Source organism: Zingiber officinale, chromosome 10B (assembly GCF_018446385.1).
Source record: "Zingiber officinale cultivar Zhangliang chromosome 10B, Zo_v1.1, whole genome shotgun sequence".
Lineage (NCBI taxonomy): Eukaryota > Viridiplantae > Streptophyta > Magnoliopsida > Zingiberales > Zingiberaceae > Zingiber > Zingiber officinale.
In genome coordinates, this window is record NC_056005.1 from 32663514 (window position 1) to 32672318 (window position 8805).

The following is an 8805-nucleotide window of genomic DNA, read 5'->3' on the forward strand; positions in this document are numbered from 1 at the left end:
GGCAAGAACAGTCGGGCTGTGACCGTCCTTCGTCAAATGTCGTCGACGCTTCACTTATCCAACCCCAACACGGTTGGCGAGACGAGTCGTCATAAGGATTTGCACCATAGTATACGCCCTCTCCCTCATCGTAGTCTGGGTCGTTCCAGACCTCGACGTTTGTTGGTTCATAGGAGTCTCCAGTGTAATCGTAGAAATTGTGTTGTTCTTCACCATCCGAGCAATAAAAATAGGATCCTTCCATTCCTACTAATGATTCTTGATTAGAGATGGTGTTGTGGCGGTGAACAGAGCAAACCTGCGCGAGATGCAGCAGCTTGCTCAGGCAACTGTGGCTACTTCCTGCTACGACGAGGCGACACTCAAGCCTTCACCTCGGGAACTCAACTTCTCCCTGCTGCGCCTCCTGCGTCTTACGATGGTTACGTCTTTTGTTACCCGATGTCCTTCGGCGAGTTCAGCGAGCAGTAGACTTCGCACACAGCTTCTTTGCAAGCAACAACAGCTAGCACGTTGTTGTTCTACACACCAGCCTCAGCAAGACTCCTTTCAAGCTCTGATACCAAATAAGAGGACCAACTTCTCGAACTCGGCTCAGGACGGAGCCATCACCTAGTGCCGAGAACAAACAGAGAAGATGCACTGGGAGAAAACTCACAAAGGACCAACGGATTTTATTGAGGAGGACAAGAGGGAAGTAAGGGATCGAGGGACGCTCGTCTGCCTTGCAACCCATTACAACAAGACTTATATAGAGATGGAAAGGGAACATCGTCACATGCCGGGTGCTCATTGGGCCCCATCATCACATGTAAAGATGCTTTCTTCTCCACTAAGTCATGACTAAGTGGCGGGACAACGCCACTTTCTCAAAACCTTGGGCTCAAAACCACGAGCCCGCCGTTGGTTTTACAAAATCAAGAATCTAAGTAGACCCCTGTTGAACAGTATGACACATGGGCGACCACCTTTGGGTGCTTTTCAGGCACACTGTTCGACATGACAAAAGTAAAAGATTCGTGGCTGACTCAGCCACGTTACAGGACACGGGCCAACAATGGCCGTTACTGTCAAAGGAACGGATGAATAACCTGGGTCTGCCACGCTCCATTATTGATGATAGTGTACAGCCTTTGGACAGCTGGCTGTACGAAGCCGTCGTTGGTTCTTACCTGACGGACCAACAACTCCGTCACCAATCTGCATTACGCCTTGTGCAATCGCCTTCCGTATCCTCTTCTGCATAGTATTCCAACGGAAGTGTCGTCTACTTGGCCTCGCCTTTGTGGGCTTGCTTTGGGCCAGTTTTGATTTCTGGGCTGCGATTGGATTTGCAGCAGGAGCCGAGATGGCTTTCTGAATAGTACAAGGCCCTCGGGCCAGTTTTTGCTCGGCCTGCCTCTTCTTTGTCTCCTGGCGTCGCCCTACGCCGGAGCTCGTCATGTTCTTCCAGCGCCTGAAATACGGACTCGGCCGTCGTTGCGGTGGCGCTCGTGAAAGATGACCAGAAGGCAGTAGTGGCGTGGGAATAAGCACATTATTGCTGCAACGACTACTTCTGGAATTTCAGAAGAATGGGTTTCGGATTATCCAAGGTTGCAGCAGTTACAAGAGCAAATTTATTCTCAAGAAGCATCTTCCTATAGGCCACCTGCTGATACTACAATAAACCCTGTCGGCTATCCTCCCAATAGGGTTTTAAAGGAAGAACCAGTAAGCATTGCTCCCCCTTCAACAAAGGGCAATTTTAAAAGAAAAGATAGCTCTGAATGGTGGAATTTACCAACGGCGCAACAACAAACAGGAGCTATTCTTACACTTCCCACTCAGTTGCATCTTATAGAAGATGTATTTCTCCGATGGGAAGTCATTACCAAGAATGTGGTAGCACTACAACATTTCACTGATCCTTTAGACAAGGCTGAATATATTGAAAATCTGCTCGGAGAAACAGAAAGACTAACTTGGATTCAATGGCGTATGACCTATCCTAATGAATACCAAGAATTAGTCAATGCTAGTGATGGAAGAAACGGTACCCAGAATATCATTTCTCAGATAAGAAGGGTATTCTTATTAGAGGATCCATTTCAAGGGTCTACTGACATGTAAGACAGAGCTTATAGAGATCTGGAAAGGCTTACATGTCCTCAGGTAAAGGATCTGATTCCATTTCTAACAGATTATATGACCCTTGCAACAAAAACAGGAAGACTCTTTACTGGACCAGAATTATTTGAAAAATTCTGGCTAAAGCTTCCTGGAGAATTGGGGCGAAGAATAAATGCAGCCTTTGAAGATAAGTATCAAGGAAATACCACAGGGGTGCATCCAAGGGTGATTTTCACATACAAATACCTTGAAGAAGAATGCAAAAAGGCAGCCTTCAGTAGGTCTCTCAAAGACCTATCATTCTGTAGTAAAGTACCCATTCCTGGATACTACAAAGACCCGAAGAAGAAATATGGGCTGAGAAGATCTACCACCTACAAAGGCAAACCCCATCAAACTCATGCGCGGATAGAAAAGAAGAAGCACTTACTCCGCAACAAAAAGTGCAAATGTTTCTTATGTGGTGAAGAGGGACACTTTGCACGAGACTGCCCTAGAGAATACAAAAATACAAAGAGGGTAGCCCTATTTGAAGGATTGGAGATACCTGATGATTATGAAATATTATCTGTGCAAGAAGGAGATGAGCAATCAGATGCTATCTTCAGTATATCAGAGGGAGAAGACCATCAGGTGAACACCATCCTCAACCAAGAATTCTTATTTGTTTTTATCGAACATACAAACTCCTATATGATAGGAAAGACAGAAGGATGACAGCCAATGGTAAAAATTTCCAAACTACAACATGATTGCAACCACGTATGGGAAATTAATGGAGAAATACCACCTCTACATCAGAAATGCACATGTTGCAAAAGGGAAACTATGCAAAGACACCGTATGGATTGCAATATTTGCAAAATAACATCATGCGGCATGTGTACAAGGAATTACTTAGATATGAGTATTCCTGTAGAAAGGTCAGTTCCTGTTCCTTTTTCCCCCAATACTTTAATCCAGGAACAGCAAAACTACATTACTTGGGCAGTAGCAGAAATTGAAAGGTTGAAACAGGAGGTCGCAAGTGCTAATTTATTAGCATATATCCAAATAGAATCTCTGAAGAAAGAGTTCGCTGCTGAAAAAGAAGAAATGATGAGAAATCATCAGGCTGATAAATTAGAAGTAGATACTGAGAATGAAGAACTCAGACTCAGAATTGACCTCTTGGAACTCGAAAAGTGGGATTTTGAGAAGAATTCAGAAAAAGAACCTGTCCATCCTGAAGGTGAAGAATTCTATGAAGAAGAAATACATGTATTAATTGATTCAGGAAAGGAAAAGGTATTCTCTATTGAAGAAGCAAAGCAACCAAAATTCAAAACAAATGGCCTCTTCAATCTGGTGGTTGAGCTATCTATCCCAGGGGTAGAAAGTTTTAAAGTAAATGTCATTCTTGATACTGGCGCTACCACCTGCTGCATAGATCAGGTATCAATACCACCCCTTGCAATTGAAGATAATACTTTTGTTGTTAATTTTAGTGACATTAACTCTAAGACAACAGCCAATAAGAAATTAAAGTACGGCAATATGAAGATAGGGGATCATCAGTTCAGGATACCTTATACATATGCCTTCCCCCTTACATTGGGAGGTAATATTACTATGATCCTTGGTTGCAACTTTATACGAGCTATGCATGGAGGAGTTCGCATAGAAGGCAATGAGGTAACATTTTATAAAAATGTTACTACTATTCATACCCAACAAGTTATTCCTGCAGCCCCTGTTATTGAGGAATTGGAACTCGAAGAGAAAGAATATGTACAAATTCAGGAGCAGATATGTACATGGCAACCAGGACAGTATTTGCAAGATTTAATTGCTGAATTAACCAATACTGGTTATATTGGGGATAACCCCATGAAGTTCTGGAGTTCTAATTTGGTTACTTGTAAGCTAGATATTAAGAATCCTGATTTGACAATTGAGGATAGACCACTTAAGCACGTAACTCCTCAAATGCAAGACTCATTTAGAAGACACATTAAGTCTCTACTAGACCTCAAGGTGATCAGACCAAGCAACAGTCGTCACAGAACTACAGCGATTATAGTCTACTCTGGCACAACTGTGGATCCTAAGACAGGAAGGGAAACAAGAGGTAAAGAAAGGATGGTCTTTAACTACAAAAGGCTGAATGATAACACCCACAAAGACCAATATAGCCTTCCAGGTATTAACACAATAATACACAGAGTCGGAAGAAGCAAGATTTTCTCAAAGTTCGACCTCAAAAGTGGCTTCCATCAGGTAGCTATGGATCCTGAATCAGTACCATGGACAGCCTTCTGGGTGCCAGATGTCCTTTTTGAATGGCTTGTTATGCCTTTTGGCCTTAAAAATGCTCCGGCCGTCTTCCAACGCAAGATGGATAACTGCTTCAAAGGTACCGAAAAGTTTATAGCAGTTTATATTGATGACATTTTAGTCTTTTCAGAAAATGAAGAAGAACATCGTGAACATTGCAAGATTCTTCTAAAGATCTGTCAGCAGAATGGGCTGATATTGAGCCCAACAAAAATGAAGATTGGGAGCCCAACAATAGAATTTCTTGGAGCTACTATTGGGCATTCAAATATCAAATTACAAACCCACATAATCTCAAAGATAGCAGATTTTAGCAATCAAGAGCTTCAGACTACTAAAGGATTGCGATCTTGGCTTGGAATTCTCAATTATGCCCGTTCTTATATCCCTAACATGGGAAAGATACTTGGCCCCCTATACTCAAAAACATCTCCAAACGGGGAAAAGAAAATGAATGCACAAGATTGGGCATTGGTGGAGAAAGTAAAGGTAATGGTCAAAACACTTCCCAACTTAGCAATACCCCCTACACACTGCTTTGTTATCATCGAATCTGATGGATGCATGGAAGGCTGGGGCGGAGTTCTAAAATGGAAACCCCAGAAATTTGACCCAAAATCCTCAGAGTTAATATGTGCCTACGCAAGCGGCAAATTCTCCCCACCAAAGTCTACAATTGATGCCGAGATTCATGCTATAATGAATTGCATGAACAACTTTAAGATATACTATCTTGACAAAGAAGAGCTTCTAATCAGAACAGGCTGCCAGGCGATTATAAGCTTCTTCAACAAAACAGCGTAGAATAAGCCTTCTCGTGTTCGCTGGATAGCCTTCACAGATTTTATTACTGGCTTAGGCATTACTGTACAATTCCAGCACATAGAAGGTAAGGATAACCACCTGGCTGATGCTTTATCCAGACTTGTTTGTTTTCTTATTGGCCCATGGAGCCCATCCGACGAAGATATGACCATCATGGCTCACTTTGAAGCAACCCTGGAACAACTGAAGAGCAGACCTCATACTCAAGCCCTCCAATACCTTGCGGGCCTTATCCACTATTGGACCAGTACCAAGAACTCGCTGAGGGAATTGGGCCCAGCACCAATACTCCCTACGAAAAAGACAAAAGACAGCACATGGAGGACATCGAAAGCACTGCAGCAAGGAATCTCCTCAATAGCCTGTGGAAACTCAAGCGTATCCTCAACGCCAAGGAAAAAGACTTTGCCAGACGATGCCAGGTTAAAAGGGGACTCTACCTCTATTTTCAAGATGCTTTACCAGAAGTGATGCAGACTAAAGGTGCATTATTGGACACCTTTATTCGCGTGCAAGGAATCGTCCAGAAAATAAAGGAGACACCACCGTAAAAAGACAGAGCAATGGTGGGCCCTGAAAATCCAAAGAGATAATAACGAATCTTTTCACATGGGTTGAGCCTCGGGGAGCCGCCCATCTGTAAAAGAATATAGCTGTAAAGGTATGCATTATTGAAAAAGAGACAAGGCACTTGTGAATGATGATGGGGCCCAATGAGCACCCAGTTCACAACTCAACCTTCTCATCTTTTTCTATATAAGCATCCTAGTTTCTCATTGCAGAACACACACCGCTTCACGGTACAAGTTCTACTTTGAGCAGTCTAAGCTTTCAGTACTTTCAGTTCTTGTAAGTTTCTAAATTCCTTTTCTTGTAATTTAGTCCTGTACTTTTCTCTTTGGTACATTATCTAAGTTATTTGAAAAGAAGACCAACTTCTCGAACTCGGCTCAGGACGGAGCCATCACCTAGGGCCGAGAACAAACAGAGAAGATGCACTGGGAGAAAACTCACAAAGGACCAACGAATTTTATTGAGGAGGACAAGAGGGAAGTAAGGGATGGAGGGACGCTCGTTTGCCTTGCAACCCATTACAACAAGACTTATATAGAGATGGAAAGGGAACATCGTCACATGCCGGGTGCTCATTGGGCCCCATCATCACATGTAAAGATGCTTTCTTCTCCACTAAGTCATGACTAAGTGGCGGGACAACGCCACTTTCTCAAAACCTTGGGCTCAAAACCACGAGCCCGCCGTTGGTTTTACAAAACCAAGAATCTAAGTAGACCCCTGTTGAACAGTATGGCACATGGGCGGCCACCTTTGGGTGCTTTTCAGGCACACTGTTCGACATGACAAAAGTAAAAGATTCGTGGCTGACTCAGCCACGTTACAGGACACTGGCCAACAATGGCCGTTACTGTCAAAGGAACGGACGAATAACCTGGGTCCGCCACGCTCCATTATTGATGATAGTGTACAGCCTTTGGACAACTGACTGTACGAAGCCGTCGTAGGTTCTTACCTGACGGACCAACAACTCCGTCACCAATCTGCATTGCGCCTTGTGAAATCGTCTTCCGTATCCTCTTCTGCATAGTATTCCAACGGAAGCATCGTCTACTTGGCCTCGCCTTTGTGGGCTTGCTCTCGGCTAGTTTTGATTTCTGGGCTGCGATTGGATTTGCAGCAGGAGCCGAGATGGCTTTCTGAATAGTACAAGGCCCTCGGGCCAGTTTCTGCTCGGCCTGCCTCTTCTTTGTCTCCTGGCGTCGCCCTACACCGGAGCTCGTCATGTTCTTCCAATAAGAGGACCATCTTCTCGAACTCGGCTCAGGACGGAGCCATCACCTAGGGCCGAGAACAACAGAGAAGATGCACTGGGAGAAAACTCACAAAGGACCAACGGATTTTATTGAGGAGGACAAGAGGAAAGTAAGGGATCGAGGGACGCTCGTCTCCTTGCAACCCATTACAACAAGACTTATATAGAGATGGAAAGGGAACATCGTCACATGCCGGGTGCTCATTGGGCCCCATCATCACATGTAAAGATGCTTTCTTCTCCACTAAGTCATGACTAAGTGGCGGGACAACGCCACTTTCTCAAAACCTTGGGCTCAAAACCACGAGCCCGCCGTTGGTTTTACAAAACCAGGAATCTAAGTAGACCCCTGTTGAACAGTATGGCACATGGGCAGCCACCTTTGGGTGCTTTTCAGGCACACTGTTCGACATGACAAAAGTAAAAGATTCGTGGCTGACTCAGCCACGTTACAGGACACTGGCCAACAATGGCCGTTACTGTCAAAGGAACGGACGAATAACCTGGGTCCACCACGCTCCATTATTGATGATAGTGTACAACCTTTGGACAGCTGGCTGTACTAAGCCGTCGTTGGTTCTTACCTGACGGACCAACAACTCGTTCACCAATCTGCATTGCGCCTTGTGCAATCGCCTTCTGTATCCTCTTCTGCATAGTATTCCAACGGAAGCGTCGTCTACTTGGCCTCGCCTTTGTAGGCTTGCTCTGGGTCAGTTTTGATTTCTGGGCTGCGATTGGATTTGCAGCAGGAGTCGAGATGGCTTTCTGAATAGTACAAGGCCCTCGGGCCAGTTTCTGCTCGGCCTGCCTCTTCTATGTCTCCTGGCGTCGCCCTACGCCGGAGCTCGTCATGTTCTTCCAGCGCCTGAAATACGGACTCGGCCGTCGTTGCGGTGGCACTCGTGAAAGATGACCAGAAGGCGGTAGTGGCACTAGGCTACCACTTCCCCCACCACCTTCCGAAAAAGGATGGGACATCCTTTCTTTTGCCAGAGAACAGTCGGGATCTTCTGGCGGATCATCGTCCCATCTCAGATGATTACCAGCCGGGTTACAGTGTAGGCATGCTGTAGACGTTGCGGCTGCCTCACAGGAGCAGGTTGAGGCTGTCTCCCATGAAGATTCTGACTCTTCCGATGACGCAGTTTCCCATGAGGATGTTGATGTTGCATATACGGAGTTCCTGCATGAGTCAGTTTGGTCAGCGGAACTAGCACAAGTATTACCTGATGTGCTGCTAGCCGCTGAGCCGGTGTCATCGTCCGTTTCCCAGTCGGACGAGGTACACCTTTCCTTGGAATCGGCTTCGGGGAAGTCCCGCCCGATCCGTATGATGAAGCGTTCTGGCAGGAATAGACGGGCTGTGACTGTCCTTCGTCAAATGTCGTCGACGCTTCACTTGTCCAACCCCAACACGGTTGGCGAGACGAGTCGTCATAAGGATTTGCACCATAGTATACGCCTTCTCCCTCATCGTAGTCTGGGTCGTTCCAGACCTCGACATTTGTTGGTCCATAGGAGTCTCCAGTGTAATCGTAGAAATTGTGTTGTTCTTCACCATCCGAGCAATAAAAATAGGATCCTTCCATTCCTACTAATGATTCTTGATTAGAGATGGTGTTGTGGCGGTGAACAGAGCAAACCTGCACGAGATGCAGCAGCTTGCTCAGGCAACTGTGGCTACTTCCTGCTACGACGAGGCGACACTCAAGCCTTCACCT